The 20,089-nt window shown below is 37.6% G+C and overlaps 1 pseudogene; it reads left to right on the forward strand.

Moving 5' to 3' along the window:
- The first annotated feature begins 1,016 nt into the window (after positions 1-1,016).
- On the forward strand, positions 1,017-6,585 carry LOC121265266 (annotated as a pseudogene).
- The last annotated feature ends 13,504 nt before the right edge of the window (positions 6,586-20,089 follow it).

The raw sequence follows: 20,089 nt of genomic DNA on the forward strand, positions 1-20,089 counted from the left end.
AGGTCCCGTTTGTATACAGAAATATTTTCATCTCATCTCATTATTACAATATTTTTAATTTTTCACATAAAATATAATAAACAATTCAATATTTTCAAATCTCAAAAAAAAAAATAATATTAAAAAAATAATATTTTAACAATATTTTATTCAACTTTTAACTTTCATTTAAAACCATATCATATCATCACACTATCCCTAAAAGATCTCGTTGGAGAAATTAGCTCTTCAAGTGCCCAATATAGTTCAACTTAATTTTTTCTGCATTATAAATGATTTTCAAGATATCTTTTTATAGGCACGAAAAGATTAGAAATATGAAAGTGTGATATATAAATTAATCAGATACGTTGATGAATTTAAGAATTTCAAGAATTGATACATAAACGAGCTAGAATTTTAAGAAGTGAAATCTAAATATTCATCTACCAAATTTATGTACTGCATTTACAACACATTATTTAATTTTTGTTTATCTTCCTTCCTTAACCTATCGTCAAATAATACATAATTTTTAACCCTTCGATATGTATAAAAAACTAATAAATAATAGTCCACGTCCTCATAATCTACTCGTTATTTTATAATAATAATAATAATAATAATAATAATAATAATAATAATAATAATAAAAAAGTGTAATATTATTAAAAAAAGATTTATTATTAAAAAATTATTAAATTAAAAAAAGATTTAATATCATTCAAAAAAAGATTTATTTTTAAAAAATTAATTTTCTTTCACATAAAATTGCACGCTTGTAATTAATATTACTTATCCAACAACAATTTTATGTGCAATTAATTTTTCGTATTATTTGCCATCTTATTAATGTGATTGGCTTTTTTACTTTTTTTTAATATAAAATAATTATTTTGATCAAATACATAAATAAAATATATAAAAAATATATAAAATTAACTGTATATGCTCTAATAATAATAATAGAGGTATGACCATAATTATGGTAGTCACTAGTAGGCCACGTTTTGGAGGAAGCACACTTCATGCCTCCAACTCCTTTCATGGACTACGACAGCTCCACACCTGAAACAGGCCTTTACTTCCATTTTTCAAATAAACAAACAAACAAACGCTCAGCTCCTGCGTAAGCTCCTTAACTCTCTCCCCGTCTGTCAGCACGTCTCACCTTCCTGCCCTAGAAGCCGCGCGTCTGGGCGCGTAGTGTTTGGGCTTCTCACTGGCGAGCAGATTTTGCCGAGCAAGATTGTTCTTTCACAGGTAAGTTAGGGAGCTTCTTTTTTCTCCACTCCATTATTTCCTCCCTCCTGGCTTTTTTTTTTTCTGCTTGTGTTCTGTTGGGCTGATTTGCGTTTGTTGGTATTGTTGAGATCAGAGTGATCGTTCGATGTTCTGTATCCGTAATTAGTCTTCTCTATTTATCGATTATTAGCCCGGGATCTGAATGTCCGTCGTAATTCTATATCTTTCGTTCTGAAAATGGGGGTTTTGGGTGTTATAAGAAAAAGCTAGTTCTATGCTTTTGGCTGTGACTTCCGTTTCTGGATCTCCGGTTCTTGGTTTAAGAGCAATTTTTTCCGATAGATTCGAAAACGCAGCTCCCGGTTCTAGATTTTTGGTTTATCGATTTTGTGGGAAAAGCCGCCCCCTCCACCATATAGTCAGCGTACCCATTGCGAAGTTACCCCCTATTTCCTCCAGTCCTGCAGGCTGATAATGTCTTTGATTCCACCCTAAACTCCTTTGTAATGAATAAAAATACTTATGATTACTAAGGAAACCCTCAAATCTAATCAAAACTTACCCCGATCTCCCCGCGTTCCCCGTCCATTCTATCGCCGGTGTCTTCACAGTTGGTCTCCGCCAGAAAGGTGTTCGATCTCTGATCATTTACCGTACCGTAATCCTATAATCTTTTTGATCTTTCTCGCGACTGGTACTTGTCGCGGAGGTCACCGCATCTTCTGTACTCAGAACCCTAGGGTCAGAGTTTTATTGTCTTTGTTTTTCTATTATGGGAAAATGGGGGAAAGGAAAGAAAATATCTTTATTTTTAGGTTAATTAATGGCTGTAAGTGTTATACTTGCATTTAGTTACGATGCAATTGCTTCAACCTCACTTATAGTAAGTCTCTTGCCTTGGGCTTATTTGAATGCAACCTTTCCTTTTCTGCATTATGAAACTTTGAGATTGATTCCTCCGATGTTCTTAAGGATCAAACAGAAGATGAGGTTAAATAATTGTGTACTATTTCGTTGTTTGTTACTTTCATGGTGATATTTTCATTCTTTCTTTGACTGATAGGTTTTAGATAACTGGAAGCGAGCTCAACTGTCCTCTATGTCCTGGAGTTCTGCAAAGAATTAATGGTTGAACGGTTTTGTGTCATTTGTTGTTGAGTAATATTTGTGCCTTTATATGACAAGATAGACATTCCAAAGGGCATACGTATAGCTACTCACTTAATCATTTGACTGCAAAGGAAGTGCAAGAACAATATTGGAGAGAAATTCGAACTACGAGAAAAATGGTATGTTTTGATTCTCTTCTATGAAATTTGGGTCTAAAAGTAGAGCTTTGGAATGCATTCCGTCTTTAAGAATGCATAATGCAGAAAAGTTCAAGGCTTAATTTTTTGCTTATTTATTTGAAGTATAAGTGCAAATTTAGTCCTTGTGGTTTGCCTTAAAATTAAATTGCTCATGTACTTTTCAATAGATCTTTTCACTACCTGTTGGTTTATGATTGATTAAATTGATACTTTTGTTAGATATCCATTAGTAAAATGTTGACTTTGTTGAGATTATTTTAGAACTTAAAAACATGTTATAACATAAAAGTAAATAATTCTTTTATCAGTAAAACATAAAAATAAAATAAGAAAATCCTAAAATAAAAGAAACCAAAAAATAAAAAACCTAACAAATATTTAAAATGTAAAAGAAAAAATCTCGTAATGCCACTCTGATCCAGGCTGCCTTGGGTTTTTTCTGCGAGCCACTTTTGTGGCAGCCAGGCCACCACAGGTTGGTTTTGCGAGCAACTTTTGTATTGGCTTTATTTTTGGCTACAGCTGCCACAGAGTGGCTTGTGAGGGCCACCCAATGGTAGCTTGATTTTGGGCCACAATGAAGTGGCTGGTGGAGGGAGAGGAGATGCTACCTTCCCCTGCCAAGTTTTATTTTTTATTTTTATTTATTTATTTATTTTTAATTTTTTTCTCTTTCAGGACTTTATTTTTATTTAAAATTTTAAGGTTTTACTTTTTTATTTTTATTTTTTTGACATATGGTCCATTTGGCATGGTACATAAGCATAGTTAATATTTTGCCAACGGATTTCTAATGGAGTGACTAATTTAACTAGTCTTAAAACTATAGGGAGTAGAAAGTTCAGCTGAAAAGCACAGAAGGTAATTTGACTTTAGGTAAACCACATAGATCACTTTTGTATTTATCCCTTTATTTGATTATTAGCAGCGTTGGTTGAAACACTAGGACACTTGAGCACAAACACCATCTAAAGCTCAGGCTCAAAGCGCTCGCTTCCTTGAAGTATAGTTCTCTTTTTAAAAAATGATGTATGATAATAAAGCAGGTCGTAATATGTTTAGCCTATTAACTCAATTGATTAAAATCTTGTGCTACATGTCAATCATGTAATCGTTTAATTACCTTAATTTAAATGTAGCAGTTTGTATAATTCTCTTGTGCTTTACGAGATATACACATATTTGATACTTGATAGCCATCGTTAAATTAAAGTACATGGTTGAGTCAAAATGTACCCGAAAGTCCATGACAAAGAAAAGCTCATGGATTGTAGATATTGACTTCTATGCTAATACAAGCAACAAAATATCAACCAATCTAGAAAGCCAACTTGGACTCATATATTGGGTTCAAAGCATATACATCACATATGACAATCAGTGGCGTCATGGTACGTAAATGATCTTCAATATCAATGAAATACCTAAGAATTTTGTTGACATCCTTTTCTGGGTCTTAAACTGAGATTTTATATCTTTTGTTTTTAACAAAAGAAATTAAAGAAGTGTGCTTTTTTGAGGTTTAAGAGCACACAAAAATAATAAAAGTGTGCTTTTGTAAATGTGCTTACCTTGGTCTTTGCGTATAACTGCGCTTTTACTCTTTTTACTTGGTTAAGAGGATTTTATGCAAACAACTTGAATGTGCCATTGATCATAGTTTGTTATGTCCTTCACACCAAAATAGGTATTCTCACTATTCTTTTTTGGATTAGCTATGTGGTAAGGGCATCTCTGTAAGTCTGTCTTTGTGACGATTGTTTCCAGAATCAGGGCTTCTGGATGGCAAAGGGTGCTGGATGTCTAAACGATAGTGAGATGGCTTATGATAATTCTTCCAGAATTGAGCCGAAGCGTTCTCATCAGTGGTTCATGGATGGCCCGGAGGTGGAGCTGTTCCCCAACAAGAAACAGGCGGTAGTGGTTCCAACTAACAATTTATATTCGGGAATGTTAAACTCAAATGTCTCTCCATGGGGCAATGCTTCAAGTTTTCAGTCATTTACTGGCCAATTCAATGAACGGTTATTTGATTCCGAGATAACCAGGACCACTAATATTGATGACAGAAATATTCCATCACTTGACACCGAAAAACTGGATATTGGAAGAAAGATTAATGATGATACATTTGGGAATGATCCATCATTTGGTTTATCAATGTCACATACGCTGGAAGATCCTAGCTTAGGTCAAAACTATGGTGCCTTTAGAAAAGTTAAAATCAGCCAGGTGAAGGACTCCGAGAATGTTATGTCTGTATCTATGGGACATGCCTATAATCAGGGGGATGACACTACTATTTTGGCATCTCATGCCTACAAGGCAGATGACAATTCAATATCAATGGGTCTCACTTATGGCAAAGGAAATGAGATGATATCTTTAGCTGACACCTATGACCGAGTGGATAACAATTTCATATCAATGGGACAGCCTTATAACAAGGTGGGTGACTCCTTATCAATGGGTCAAATATACAAAGAAAACCCTGATACCATGTCATCGGGTCAGATGTTCAGCAAGGGCGATGACAGTATCATTTCTATTGGTCAAACCTACAAGTCAGATGACAATAACATATCAACTGGTCACATCTTCGATAGGGGGAGGACACTAGAGTACCAGTTGGTCATGCTTACAATACGGGTGAAAACTCGGTCTCTCACTCTTATAATAAGGGAGAAAGTACTATCATATCCTTTGGTGGCTATGATGATGATCATGATGCAAATCCCTCTGGAAGGCTCATATCGAGTTATGAACTGTTGATGGGCAATCCTTCAGTCCAGAGATCAGAAGCTTTAATCGAGAGAGAATTAGTTAAATCAAATCCTGAAACAGATACTAGTAGTGTCCAGATAACTTCTTCCGGGACTGGAAATATTTCCAAGAAGAAAGATGACCCAAAAATGTCTAAGAAGGTTCCTCCAAACAACTTCCCATCAAATGTCAGAAGTTTGCTATCAACTGGTATGCTAGATGGAGTCCCTGTAAAGTATATTGCCTGGTCAAGGGAGGTAACTATCAGTTCTCATGCATTTCATCTTTCAGATTGGCTTATAATTGATGACATGTCTGGTTCATTCTGTGCATGTTAGAAGGAACTCCGTGGGGTTATAAAAGGTTCTGGATATCTATGTGGCTGTCAGTCATGTAATTTTTCCAAGGTACGCTTGTTCAATTTCAGTGTGACAGAGTAGGCTGATCAACTTCTTGAAGGTTTTAAATATGTATGGTGTTACAAGGATCCTTTAAGCACAATCTATGGACCCACTTGATTGATTAATGATTTATATAGGTTATCAATGCATATGATTTTGAGCGTCATGCCGGATGCAAAACAAAACACCCAAACAACCACATATACTTCGAGAATGGGAAGACAATTTATGGGATTGTCCAAGAGCTTAGGAGTACTCCTCAAAATATGCTGTTTGAAGTAATTCAGACCATAACTGGTTCGCCTATCAATCAGAAGTCCTTCCGCCTTTGGAAAGGTGAGGCAAACTTATGAATTGAGTTAACACTACTGCTTTAGACTATTTGAATTTCCAACATTCTCCACCTTCTTCTGATTTATAAATTACTTTCTTATCACACCTGCTCTTCTTTTGGCTTTCAGAATCCTTTCTGGCTGCAACACGTGAACTTCAGCGTATATATGGAAAGGATGAGGGGAAGCAATTGTCATGAAGCAAGCTCACTCAAGTTTTGAGGTAGGATAATCTTTGTTTTGTGCAGAGAAGTAATCTTTTTGGCTATACCTTGTGCGCGCTCCGGTGATTGCACCACCAACTTGAGTGCTTTTGAGTACAAGTTACATGGACTTATTGGGGGGTGAGGGTTGGGGAGAAAAAGAACGAAGTACGTTGAAACCTTGGTCCTTGTTGTCCAAAATGGAAAATGAAATTGAAGTTTTTGTTAATGGAAAGGGACGTTTAGTTATTGCTTTTGCTATTTTCTGTCATCTTTCTCGGTTATATTGGTTGTATATGATATGCCCACTAACGGAACTGGTGACTATAATACATCTCTCTGGTTTTCATCATGCTTTCTGAACCCTGTGTGAAGTGAAGTACCTCAGCAATGGTACTGATCTATTTTAACCAAGTGTTGAAACGGTAGGGTACATGGCCAAATCACCTATATTATGAAACTTAAGACGTGTTGTTAACATGCAGGATACTAGTTTAGTGACGTTGGGAAAAGGGAGAAAGCAAATACCTATTGAGGGAAGAGATTTCCTTAATGCATATTTGCTCTTTTCCTGACTAAAGCTTTTGTTGTGTAGGGTTGTTAAATTGTCTTATGGCATTTATTCACAGAATTGAGTGTTTCTTCAATTTTAAATAGAGGCTTTGTTAGTGTTAACCATAAAAAGAACCTAAGAGACTGGGTGTTGAGGGCTATAAAACACTGGCTGTGGAGGACAGATGGTGCAAGATTGAGGGAACATAATTGGTGAGAGCGCTAGGAGTGTATTTGAGTGCAAACACCGTTAAGAGCCTCTGCACTTAGCCACAAAGTGCAAGTGCTCGCCTGACTTTAGTAAAGCATAAATTTTTGAAAATGATGTTTAATAACTACAAATCGAAAAATACAAAAAGAAAAATGCTTTAAAAAGCAAAATGGCAAATATATTTAGCTAGCCTATTAACTCAAGTTATTAGAGTATTATGCAACAAAAAAGTGAAGTAATAAATTAATTACATAAGATTTAAATATGACATTTTATATAATTCTCGAGTAGCCGTAATCAAATTAAAGCAATTAAAATATACTAAAGAGAAATACTATAGTCATAAAGTGATTACACAAAAATAATCTTTAATGTAGTTGGTCAGATTGTAAAGTTATCTTTATTGTAAAGCAAATCTGACGCATCACATGAAGTCCTGTTAGTTTGTGATATTATTTTTGTGTAATCTCTTTGTGGCTGTAGCACTCCTCTATACCAAAATCATGACAAAAAAAGTTCTAAGGATTGTAGATATTGCTTCTATGCTAACTAACATAACAATCAAACCTCAACCCATCTAGAAAGCTAACTTGGATTATGATGTCGAGTTTAAAGCATATACATCACTTATCACAACTATGGCTAAAAAAAAAAAATGGGTGAACTGGACTGGTGGGTTTGGTCTGGTATTGGATTCGGTCCGATCTAGTTCGGTACTGGTTCCATTTTTCTCAAAATCGGTTGAAATCAATTCGGTTTCGATTTTTCTTTTTCTAACACCGGACCAAACCGGACTGGACCGATTCATATATATATTTAAATTTTTTGTAGTGTCTAAAACAATTACGTCTAAAACAATTACTGATAAATATATAATATAATTTATATATGATTTTATATGATCTTTATATAATTATATAAAATAAATTTGTATTATATGATAAATTACTGATTAATATAATATTAAATTTTAAAATCATATATAAATAACTATATATTATCACTATAGTCTATTGTATTAGTAGTTATACTAATACTATATCACCATATATTATAATATGCTATAATATATCACAATTGTGTATAATACAATTATAATATATATTATAATATACTATAATATATTATCATTATATTATTATTATTATATATATATTATATAATATACTGAAAAAATCGGATCGAAAAGGTAAAATTAAAAGTATCGGTTTAGGGGTGTAACCGTCTAATCGGTGCGGTATCGATTTTTCAAATCTCAAAATTGATATATACTGGTTCGATTCTAAAATATGTTTAAAACTGGATTGAAGCGGACTGTACACCCCTACCAATCAGTAATAAATATTATAAAATTAATAGTGTATTTTGTAAATGCGCTTGACTTTTTGACATATGAAGCGATTCAGCCCTGGCGCTAATTCTCCTGCCAAATCAAGGCCTTAGAAGGGGATGAGATGCTAGGCGTCATTGCCGATGCGGTGCAAGATTATCGAGTCGGGTAGTGTGGGATGTGCTCATTGGACGTGTGCATAAGATCCTAAGTCATAACTTTGTCTTGTAAACGAGCACAATCTCATTTTCTTCCATTGGATCCAAACTCAGATGATATTTTGTCACGTTTCAGCTTAAAGAAATTAATGTAGATATTGACCAAACTCTGTATCATTACATTTTCATGTCAATTGCCATTTTCCCTGCATCATTAGTGGAGACAATTCACACTTGAGTCTTGATACAATCATGGGGGAAATCCACTTGATGCGGTAAAAAATCTTGCACTGTTCCATTGTATTAGTGCAAGATTTTTTTTCGCATCGTATGGGATCTGCGTTTTATCTCTCATTTTTCAATCATTTTACTTCACACTTGCTATGAAACATCCAATTATAATCTAATTAGTGGAGGCAAATTCACACTTCAGAGGAAACCTTTTGAAATTTAATCATCATTGATAGGTGACAATTAAGAATGTAATAATGATACATTATTTTTATTGTATGCTGAATTATATTCCATTACTTGGTATTGAGTTATCTTCTTTCCTTGCGCATTGTTGCCAACTTGCATAGACGTTTCTCCATCTTTTCTAAGTCCTAGCTCACTGCTTTCTCATAATATATTAGTGGTTATTCATGTGGACCTATCTTGAAATCATTTTTGGTGTCCCTTTAGAACTATCATTACATAATAAGAAAACCAATTTTAACATATATGTGTCAAACAAACACGGTATAGAAGAGAAGAAAACCAATAGAAATAGAAAATCCACTAGAATTAATCGAGAGAAAAAAAAAAAATGAGAATTTCATTTTGCACATCTAAAGTATTCTACTTTTTTTTCCAAATTGCACCATAAATTACTAAAATAAAAAGTTTATAGCAAAATGACTATATTGTAATTAATAAATATTACAATAAATATTAATTACAAGTGCTGCTATGATGAGACAGAGATCATCTCAAGTTATATTGTCGGATGAGTTTCCTTGAGTTGTTTAGATCGAGGCTAGCTAGCATGATTCAAGGGTGAATGGGCCACATCATTAACCATATCAAAGATGTTTGAACAAACCTCAGTCAGCGTGAGGAGAGCTTGAGTCTTGAGAATCAAGCCCTAGACACCTGTTCCAAGACATATATTATCATGGTATACTCCAATCTGGTTCAATTAATTAATCAAGGAACCCAACTGATTGTTCCATAAAGATTTACCCAAGAGTTTAAGCAAAAAAGTATTAGAGATCACGTCTAATTAACAAATGAAGATATTTTAATGCATGGATAGTGTAAGGATTGAGAAGAGGATATCATCAACCAAAGATTAGTCTTGCAATCGAGTGGCTTGATAGAAAAAGTTGTGTTTGGAGATACAAAGTTGAGAAAGAAGTGTAGGTAGATGAATTATCCAATATATTGTTTTCAAGAAAGCATCTATATACCAATACCCTATGAGAGAGACTTGAACGTGATAATAAAGTAATTAGCATCTTTTTAACTGTATGCGTATGTTTTCTTTCGACTATCTGATCATTTTGGTGGGGTATCATGGGGAAATGATTTGCAATTAATGTTGGCATCCTCTTCTGTCACAGCCCACGAAGGAAGTGCTTGGCCCAGTTTAATTCCATTTACAATTACTTTTATCGTGATTTAGCATGTAATTTGGACTACAATATAGCTAATGGGCTTGGACCCTTAGTTTTATTTTCTTGTTAGTTGAATTACTCCAGGCCCATGTAGGGGTCATCTTCCTTATGTATGAGCCAAGGGCTCTATTTTTCAGCTATCCAGAAAGTTAATTCAAATTTTATTTTTATTTCTCGTATCATCTTCTTCATTTATTTAATGGAGGTACTCCATTCGAAGTGAGCAATTTCTATGTATTTATCTTTAAGCAACTTGAGGTATGTTACAAGTCTTATCTAGAGCCAGGCTTTTCTTGGTATTGGCTTCATCAATCCATGGAAATAGAAAAAAGTTCTTTTATCCTTACTCAACTTTAGAGAGCAAGTCGAACAATCACAAAAACGTTTGGATGTCATTTTGTAGACATTTAAAGATGTCAAGAACAACTTTGAAAATTTTCAGAACAACTTCAATGAAAACTTCTCCAATCTGGAAAGCCAAACTCTATGCTCTGCAAGGCAAGAAGAGGAACAACGAGCTAAGTGTTATCCAGAGATGACTCTTTCTTATGTTCCCAGAAACCCTTTTAGAAATCGGAAATCGATTTCCCAATTCTCAGCACTCCCCTTCCGACTCTCGTTTCTTTTCCTTCCACATAGAGATTATTTCCTGTTTCTTTCATATTTGTCGGTCGTCCTTAGCAATAACTACACACTAACCGTAAAAGGAGAAGGCCAAGCCATCAGATGGAAGTTTGACCCCGGTAGGATCAAATTTCAGTTTCTCGACTCCTTACCCTTACCACAAAAAATCAGCCATACTAAATTCCAAACCGTAGATCTCTCAAAAACTTTAAACCTTAGGGGTAGTTACACATTTATCCACCTCAATTCCATCCACACTAGTTCTATTCATCCATGGCAGACGAGGTAGTCTCTTCAGCCCCTCATTCACCTTCGTTGACGTTGTCAGCCTCACTGCTAGGCCACTTGAGGATTCCCATAGTCAACAAGTTGCAGGACACATTCGTGAAGCTTGGGAGCCAGTTGACCATCGAGCTCTGATAGGTTACGTTGGTCAAAAGACGGAGAAGGGGCTACTCTAGAGTGCTCGAGGCCCTAGTCAACTGCTACTTCCTACTCAGGGGGATTGCAAAGCTGCACTGGGAGGCTGCTCATGCTGCAGTGGAGGCTAACGAAGAGGAAGCCGTACGGGATCTATGGCCGTGCATCCCGATTTGGGCCACTAAAGATTCATTATTACTAAAGCTCTATTCTCCAGCTTCCCTAGTAGAAAATGACTCTGTCCGATTAGCTTCACTTGTTCTTGCAAAACTTAGAGTCGATGTGAATAACGATGATTTTAATGAGCTATTTGAGGCCTGGAGCGTTAAGGTGGTTCAGCTTTTGAAGGTTGGTATCTTAGATAATGTTGAAGTCTTGCATTCTGAGACTAAGGCCGTAAGGGGTGGGGTTGAGTTTGCTATGAATTGCAGGGGTAATTTTTTTTTTTTTTTTTTGCTTCCTTTATGCTTGATGTATTGCCTCTAAGGGATATTGCAATTCTTATGGTCATTCCCATTAATGAGAAAAACAAATTGGGACGGCAAGTGTCTAGGTATATATGTAAGCATGTTTGCAATTACTTCCCAGTTACTCTACAAGTAGAGGATCTACAAGCCTTCCATTCTAATCGTCCTTATGTATTTGGTTGTGGACCGCATTCAGTTTTGCCAATTGGCATTGTTGCACTTGTTGACCTCATAGGTTTCGTGCCACTCCCAAAGATAAAGGTCCTCACAAGTAGGGATGTGTTCTACACACCTTTTTTGAGGCACATATGGACATGGTTGATCTTACTCTGGCGGCAAAGAAAATTTTTGTCTCCCTCTTAGATGGTGGTTATAGTTGCATCATTGTGTCAAGGGGAGTGCAAGAGACCTTCGTATGGAGCAGGGTTCTGAGATTGCTTTCCTCAAGACGAGAAGAGGATTTGTTCACATAGCCATGGAGATAGGGCACCCTTTGGTCCCAGTGTTTTGCTTTGGTCAGTCACGCACCTATAAATGGTGGAAACCAGGTGGGAAGTTCTTCTTGAAATTTTCTAGGGCCATCAAGTTCACCCCAATTTACTTCTGGGGAATTTTGGTATCTGCTTTACCCTTTAGACACCCTTTATGTGATGGAAACTTGATATTTGCTTGTCTTGATGTTGTTTTGGAGATCACAAAATCGATGGGGTTTTCTAAGGCGACACTACTTTATATACTTTTACTATGTAAGATGTCTGCCCTTAAGTTGTTTGAGGAAATACCACTCAAGGGTGTTTTTGAGCCCTTTGATAGAGGGAGGGAGCATGACTGTGTTTTTACCCATTTCAATATTAGATGCTATGTTATATCTCCTCGTCGGTGCGGTGCATGTCACTAAATTTGGCTGTCCATGTGGTTATGGAGCTTTTTGAGCAAGGATTTTTTGAGCAAGTCTTGAAAGGGGAACTTGACTTCATATCAGAACCATGGGCTAATATATCAGAAAGTTGGATCTAGTTCAAAGAATGCTTGTAAGAGATCCCAAGAAGCGATTGACAACCGAGGAAGTTCCTTGTCACCCTTGGGTTCAGGTTGATGGTGTTGCTTTGGATAAGCCTCTTGAATCTGCAGTCTAACTCGCTTGAAGCAATTTTCTGCCATGAACAAGTTAAAGAAAATGACTATCAAAGTCATTGCCGGAAGTTTGTCCAAAGAGGAAATTGTAGGTCTGAAGGAAATGTTCAAGGTGATAGACACAGACGACAATGGACAAATCACCTTTGAGGAACTAAAAAACAGTTTGGATAGAGTGTGATGCATTTTCAAAGATTTTGAAATTTGTGGATTGATGCAAGCTATAAATATTGACAACAAGGGTACCCTAGACTATGGGGAGGTCATAGCAGCATTGCTCCATCTAAATAAGATCCAGAGGGAGGATCATTGGCATACAACCTTCTCACGCTTCCACAAAGAAAGGAGTGGATACATCACTCAAGATGAACTCCCACAATCCTGTGAACAGTTTGGCTTAGGTGACACTCAGCTAGAGGAAGAGAAGAGGATCCTAGAGGTTAGAAAGAAACTGAAACAAGCGGGAGTCATAGGAAGTATAAAGAAAATTCTCATTTTTAACCCGGGTGGTGGGACAATTGTGGGCAAGGATACTGCACCTTGTGGACAAGGTGCTTCTATGGAGGATGGTTTGTCATAGCCCACGAATGAAGTGCTTGGGCCATGAGCCAGTTTAATTCCATTTACAATTGCTTTTATTGTGATTTAACAGGTTATTTAGACTACAATGTAGCTAGTGGGTTTGGGCCCTTAGATTTATTTTATTGTATGCTTTTAGTTGTGTTAGCCCAAGCCCGTGTAGGGGTCATCTTCATTATATATGAGCCAAGGGCTCTAGTTTTCAGCTATCCAGAAAGTTAATGCAAATTTTCTTTCGCTTTCTCTTATCATCTTCTTCTTTTTTTCAATGGAGGTGCTCCTCTCGAAGTGAGCAATTTCTATGTATTTCTCTTTAAGCAACTTGAGGTGTGTTACATCTTCTAAATGTATTTTAATTGTTTTGATGCAAACTCTCCACCTTGGTCCTATATATTTCAAGTGTTTGATTTTATAGATGAATATAATTTCAGCAGAATATCTTGAATCATCTATAAAATTACTTTACAACCACCAATAGATTAATTAAATTGAAAATCTGGCAAATTTGCAGATGATGAAGACCTCTTATTCTTCATCACAAAGGGCTTAAATTCCTCATTAAGACTCCTATTCTACATCCTCTGAAAATTTCCACGAAATAAGTTTCCTTGAGCTTAGTTATCATTACAACTAAGCAAATATTGCGGATGGATTCTTATTCAAATCCTCGTAGAAGGAATTCTTACAAGAATCCATTCATTCTATTTGTAAACATATTGGTATGATGAGAGATCCATCAAAATCAAGACTTGGCATTACAAATTATCTGCCATCAATATTCCAAAACACACACAGGATTCACATATGCAGGCTTTCCCCAACCAAAATCTGCACCACAAAATGGCACATTTATCTTGTTTGCAATAGCAAGGTTTGGATTCCCTAACAAATTGCCTGTGTATCCTCATATGTGGAATTTGTTCTTGATGATCAATAGACTAACTTGTGCTTGACTTATCATATAATCAAGCTGAGATAGCCTTATGTACTCATCTATCATCCTATGAATTGATACACGTAAGTTTGTAGGATGAGTTTTATAATTCCTAGATGTAGCATTCTTTAAAAGGTGTCAATCCAATCCCAAAAGCTAGCTAGAGTTAATCGACTTTATTAATAATTTTTTGAATTTTGACACTAACACCAATATAATCGTGAGCTTAAACAAATGATCATTGTCACTCAATTTACGATCAGGTTAGTTCGTTTTTTTGAGAACTAATTACTCCTAGCTAGTCTCTATGCATTTCAAAATAAAAACTTTTACGGTTGGTACAGCAGATAAGGCTTTTTGCCGCGATTACAACTCGCGGTAAATAGCAGGAAAATTGCACTAAAATGTCTTTTGTCGCCGTTTCGTACCGCAGGTGGACGGCAGCAAAAAAAAAAAAAGGTCTCAAAAAGCAAAAAATTGCCGGCAAATATTTTCATTTTGTGTCGAAAAATTTGGTGTCAAAAAGTCAAAATATGTTCTTAGGTGTGATGAAGAATCGTGGCAAATACCTCCTACCGAAATATATTATAAGCAAAAACAAAATAATAAATTAAGAGGTTGCGAATACCGGATCTAGACAGATCACCACCCTCCTCCTTGTTTGCCTCCTCAAAGTCTACTACATCCGTAATATGAATTAATTTCTCTTTGACCCAATTCTGAGTATAAATCAAAGCCTTCACAATATTATGAGATAATGAACTCCGGAATTGATCCAATATGCACCTTTTAGTGCTAAAGGCGGACTCTGAGGCTATGGTAGTAATAGTGATGACCAAAATACTACAGACTGTCGCTCTAAGGATGAGATACTTGACGACTTTGACCTTCCACCAAGCTAAGATATCAAATTGCCCCGTAAATGGGTGCATCTCCACTACCAAGTATCTATCTCAAAGTTTTGAATTTCGTACCGTACAGGCTGGTACGGTTGAAATATAGCATTTTTGTGGCATAGTCAGTACAGAGAAGCATATAGTTTCGTACCAGTCAGAATTTTGGTCGTTTCGGCCTGTACCGACCGATATTTCGGCCTTTATTTTTTTTTTTCATTTCTTCAAATTGCAAGCTCATTTTTTGACACCCCAATTTAGACTACACTATTTATAATTTATATATAATTTACTCATATATAGACTATTATTTTGAAATATAATTTATATATATATTTATTCATATATAGACTATTTCAAAACGATATCTGAAACGGTTCTGGTACCGAAATATCTCATTTCAATGCCTCGACCAAAACGGTATTTAAAACATTGATCTATCCAACTCTGATTGGCTGTATGAAGCCTTTCGAAACTTGGAAACGTTCTCATACCTCTCAGCTCACCTATACTTTTTCGCTATCCCAACTTCAAGAGGAGGTGATATGGTAGGTGTGGGAGCCAGAATATTACCACACTTGAATGTGGCAAATTCATCAAACAATTTATTAAGGGTTTCCTTAACCCTTGTCACAATATGAATTGCCCATGCCTTCTTGTTGACCATTTCCAAGCCATACACCATGCTATCAACTTTGTATTGCAGGTCAAGAACAATAGCTGTATATAGGTAAATGTTGATCCTACTCAAATCTCCTAAATACTTCTCATACCTAGTTCTCATGCTTATTGCCATATTCCACAAAGTAGGATCAACACTCTCGCACATTTTATCCAATTGTCCTTTTGCCTGACATACTTACTGACAATATTCATTGGATGTAATGTACAAAGATCCAAAAATGGTGCATGTCATCTAAATGAAAAGCCTAAAAAATTCTATGAAAACCAGCTAATCATCATCCTTGGGCCGTCTTAACCACTCATCATCCTCAAAGTGTTTGACATATTGCATGTTCTCGTCACCTATTAGGTCAATGGCCTTTCTATACTGCTCGGTCATCTCCAACATCAAGAATGTTGAGTTCCATCTTGTAGGAACATTCAGACACAACCCCTTCATGCATTCAATACCCGCAACATGAACAGACACTTTGAATTTACCAAACCTAGTCGATGAAGACCTCACAAACCTCACCGCACTTCTAACTTTTGCAACCGAATCATGAACATTTTTCAAACAGTCAATCACAATAAGATTTAGAACATGTGCAACACATTGAACATATAAATACTCACCACCCATAATTAACTTATTGTCCTCTTTAAACTTATTCTTAAGATACTCAAGTGTGGTATCTTTAGACGAGACATTGTCAACCGTTATTATTATAACCCGCTCCAACCCCCAATCATTTATTACGATCTCCAAGGCCTTCCCAATAGTCTCACCTTTGTAATTGGCAATTAAACAAAACTTGAGAATCTTTTTGTTTAATTTTCAATCATAATTTACAAAATGGATAGTTAAAGACATATAGTTCAAGGTTTTGACCAATATCCATGTATCAGTGGCGAGGCAAACTTTTTGAGCCCTAAATTGGTTTCTCAACAAATCTTTCTATACACCGTATAATTTAATAATATCATTCACCATTGTGTGGCAAGAAGAAATGTCAAACCTAGGTTCCAAGAACTTAATATACTCGGAACCCTTCACCCTCCACAAACTGAAAGGGTAGCTCGTCTATTATGACCATTTGGATCATACTTGGTATACCCCTTTAACATTCCTCCACTACTCCTATCCGCCATTTTTTAAGTCCAATCTCTAATCTAGATTGTCTCTTTTTCTTGTAAAGAATATCTAATCAGACTCTTCTTGCATTGTTCTTCTAAGTGGACCATCAATTGGGATGTACCCTATCTTTCGTAGTGACACCCATACACTTTACCACAATGATTACACTTGGCTTGTGGCAATGATTACACTTGGCTTGTGGGTCATTGGGGTTACCACCCTCTAACTCGGTGAAGTGATTCCACACAATTGAAGCGAGTTTCTTCTTTGGTGGGCCCATGGGTGTAGGGGTAGGGTTGGTGTATGGGCATTGGTATTGGTAGTGGTAGGGGTAGGGGTAGGGGTGATGGAGCTAGCATTAGTGCTTATATTCAGACTTGACCCACTATCCATGTAGTTGACTCACAAAGTCACAAATACCTGACATGATGCTAAAACCACATAACTTAAAATCATATAATCATACAAATCACAATTGATTGGGGTTTTAGTTTTGAAACCCCAAAATTACTTTTGAAACCCCAATATCATATTTGGTTAGGGGTTTCACTTTTGAAACCCTAACGTAATTTAGGGCTTCAATCCGAAACCTTAAATTAGTCCCAAATTGACATATTACAATCAACTACTCAAATCAATACACACAATATTCCAATCCTCCACAACCCACATAACACAATCTCATCCTCAAAATCCATTGATCAATCCCATCCTCTATAGTCCAATCTATTAACGTTGTGTTTTGTACGCCTAGACAAGACTCCAGCAACTCGAGCCGAGATCGTCACCTAAAACTACAAAGAAGAAGATGGGCTCGTGGTGGTCTGGGAAGCCTTTGATGTCTAAGTAAGTATCATTGGGTGTCTAGAATCCAGAGATAATTTTTCGTACCTGGGATGAGGCTTTTATACTAAGTCTTTCGGGGGGTACCCTATCAGGTATAAGCCGTCTCGCCCATGCTTGCCATTGTCTGGGCATTTAATGTGACGTGATCTTTTGAGGCAGGGTCATTAATGCGGCGTAGCTCCAGTGTTTGCGCCATTAATGCGGTGTGGTCCCTTGGGTGAGTCTTGACAGTGGGCTAACGACGTTGTCCTTCGGGGGGTACTCTGTCAGGTTTAAGCCATCCCGCCATGCTTTCCATAGAATGAGCATTTAATATGATGTGGTCTTATGAGGCAGAGTCATTAATGTGGAGTGGCTCCTGGGTTTGCATCATTAATGTGGCGTGGCTCTAGGGCGAGTCTTGGAGATAGGTCGCGCGTGTCTTTTGTTGGCACAATGATGTAATTCCTTTATGCGAGGCGCGATGGGGACTGTCAGAGTAGGTGGGTCCTATCTGTCCTTGGCGTATGGTTTCTTGCATTTCGTACCCTTCTCCCTCTATCGGAGTAGGTGGGTCCTATCTGTCCCGGGCCCTGTTAATGACCCTAAGGCCTTTAGAACAATGAGATTTGTGCTGCAGTGCTGGGGTGGGCTTGGTTACTGGGCCAAAGTATACTTAGAATGGGCTTGGTAGAAAATATCCCTTTCAGTTATCTCGCCAATTCTTGCTAAACTTGTTCGGTGGGAGTTCCATTGTTGTGCCTTTTCCTCTTCTTTTTTCTTCTTGCTTTTTTTTTGGGCGGCGCATTTATGGCAGATCTGACGCGCACTTGATTACGCCTGTTGGGTTCCTCTTGCGTGGTTAATCCAAGAAACGATCCCTCTCCCATGTTGCTTCGTGGAGTGCGTGCAACCGTCTGGCTTCTATCCACATCTCTTGATGTAGTGTGTCTTACAAGCCACTCAAGCTAGTCCAATCATGGCAGAGGGGGCTTATTAAAGCCCCATTTTTCCTCCTTTTTTGGTCTGCTTATCTGCATCTCCTCGGAGCTCTTCTTCTTGCTCTCTTACTTTCTTTTTTCTTTATGTTCCGATGTCCCTCAAGAATACTTCCCACCCTACCGTGCGTCGCCCTGTTGATGACAACCCATTGCTATCTCATGAGGCATCCCAGTTATTTGAGTGTGTCAACTGGAGGTTAGAGGTGTCCTTTGCGACCCTACGATCATTGAAGGCCTCCTATGGTTTTTTCGATTCTATAGTCTTGGAGGTTCCTGGAGCCCGTGAAGGGGCTATGGATTCCGAGGGTTTCGCCTCGAAAGTTGTGCTATATCTTGGTATGTTCACTATGAGGGTTAAGACTCCATCTCTGTAGACCAGTTCGTGAGGTCCTAGACTTCCTCGGCTTGGCCGTCGCGTAGCTCCTCCCCAATGCGTGGCAAATTTTGGTGTGTTGTTGTATAACTTGGCATAGGGCATCGAGGGAGGTTGATCCCAAGCACCCATATCTCACTGCCTGGGAGTTCCTTTCAGCCCACAATGTCCTAAAACACAAAGGGAACACTTGTAGCTTCTGTTCCCTCCCTGGGTAGGTAGTAGTGCGCCTAGAAGCTCAGTAGAACCGGTCATGGGTTGGAACCATAAATTCTTTTTCGTGTCTGGTAAGGGATGGGAGTTCCTTACTAGGCAGACTGCATGGAGGGAGTATCCCATGAGGGCTATGTGGGGGGTCATGCCGATAGACAAAGAGATAAAGCCAAAGGCGACTCCTGCGAAGGAGGCTCAATTGGAGATTGTGCATGCCTGGGCCAAGACACACTAGGACAACGTTTACTTCGAGGCCTTGTTGATCGAGGCCAACATAAGGAGATACTTGGCCCCCCCATTGCATACCCGCTATGATGACTGTACCATTCCCATATGGGGCTCTGCACATCAAGGTCAGAAGTAGCCCTCGAGCCCGCCAGTAGAGGGAAAGGGAAAGAAAGCTCGGGTGTAGGAGATGGCAGACAATAGTGGGGACTCTGCTCCGCTGCCTCCTCCCGGGCAGACTTCCCATCATGTTGTAGTTTGTCGTCCCAAACCTTCTGAGCCTGTTCCGAAGGTTATTATTGTTGTCCTGCCACCTGTTGTTCCCAGGGGGGCTGCACCACTTACCTCACAAAGCATGGTGGGGGTCATTGAGGTAGTTTGAAAGGTTCTAGCAGCCAGTGATATAGCACAGGTCCCTTAGGTTGTGGCTCATTTGACCACGATCCCTCCACCCCCCC

The sequence above is a fragment of the Juglans microcarpa x Juglans regia genome, chromosome 5D (assembly GCF_004785595.1).
Source record: "Juglans microcarpa x Juglans regia isolate MS1-56 chromosome 5D, Jm3101_v1.0, whole genome shotgun sequence".
Lineage (NCBI taxonomy): Eukaryota > Viridiplantae > Streptophyta > Magnoliopsida > Fagales > Juglandaceae > Juglans > Juglans microcarpa x Juglans regia.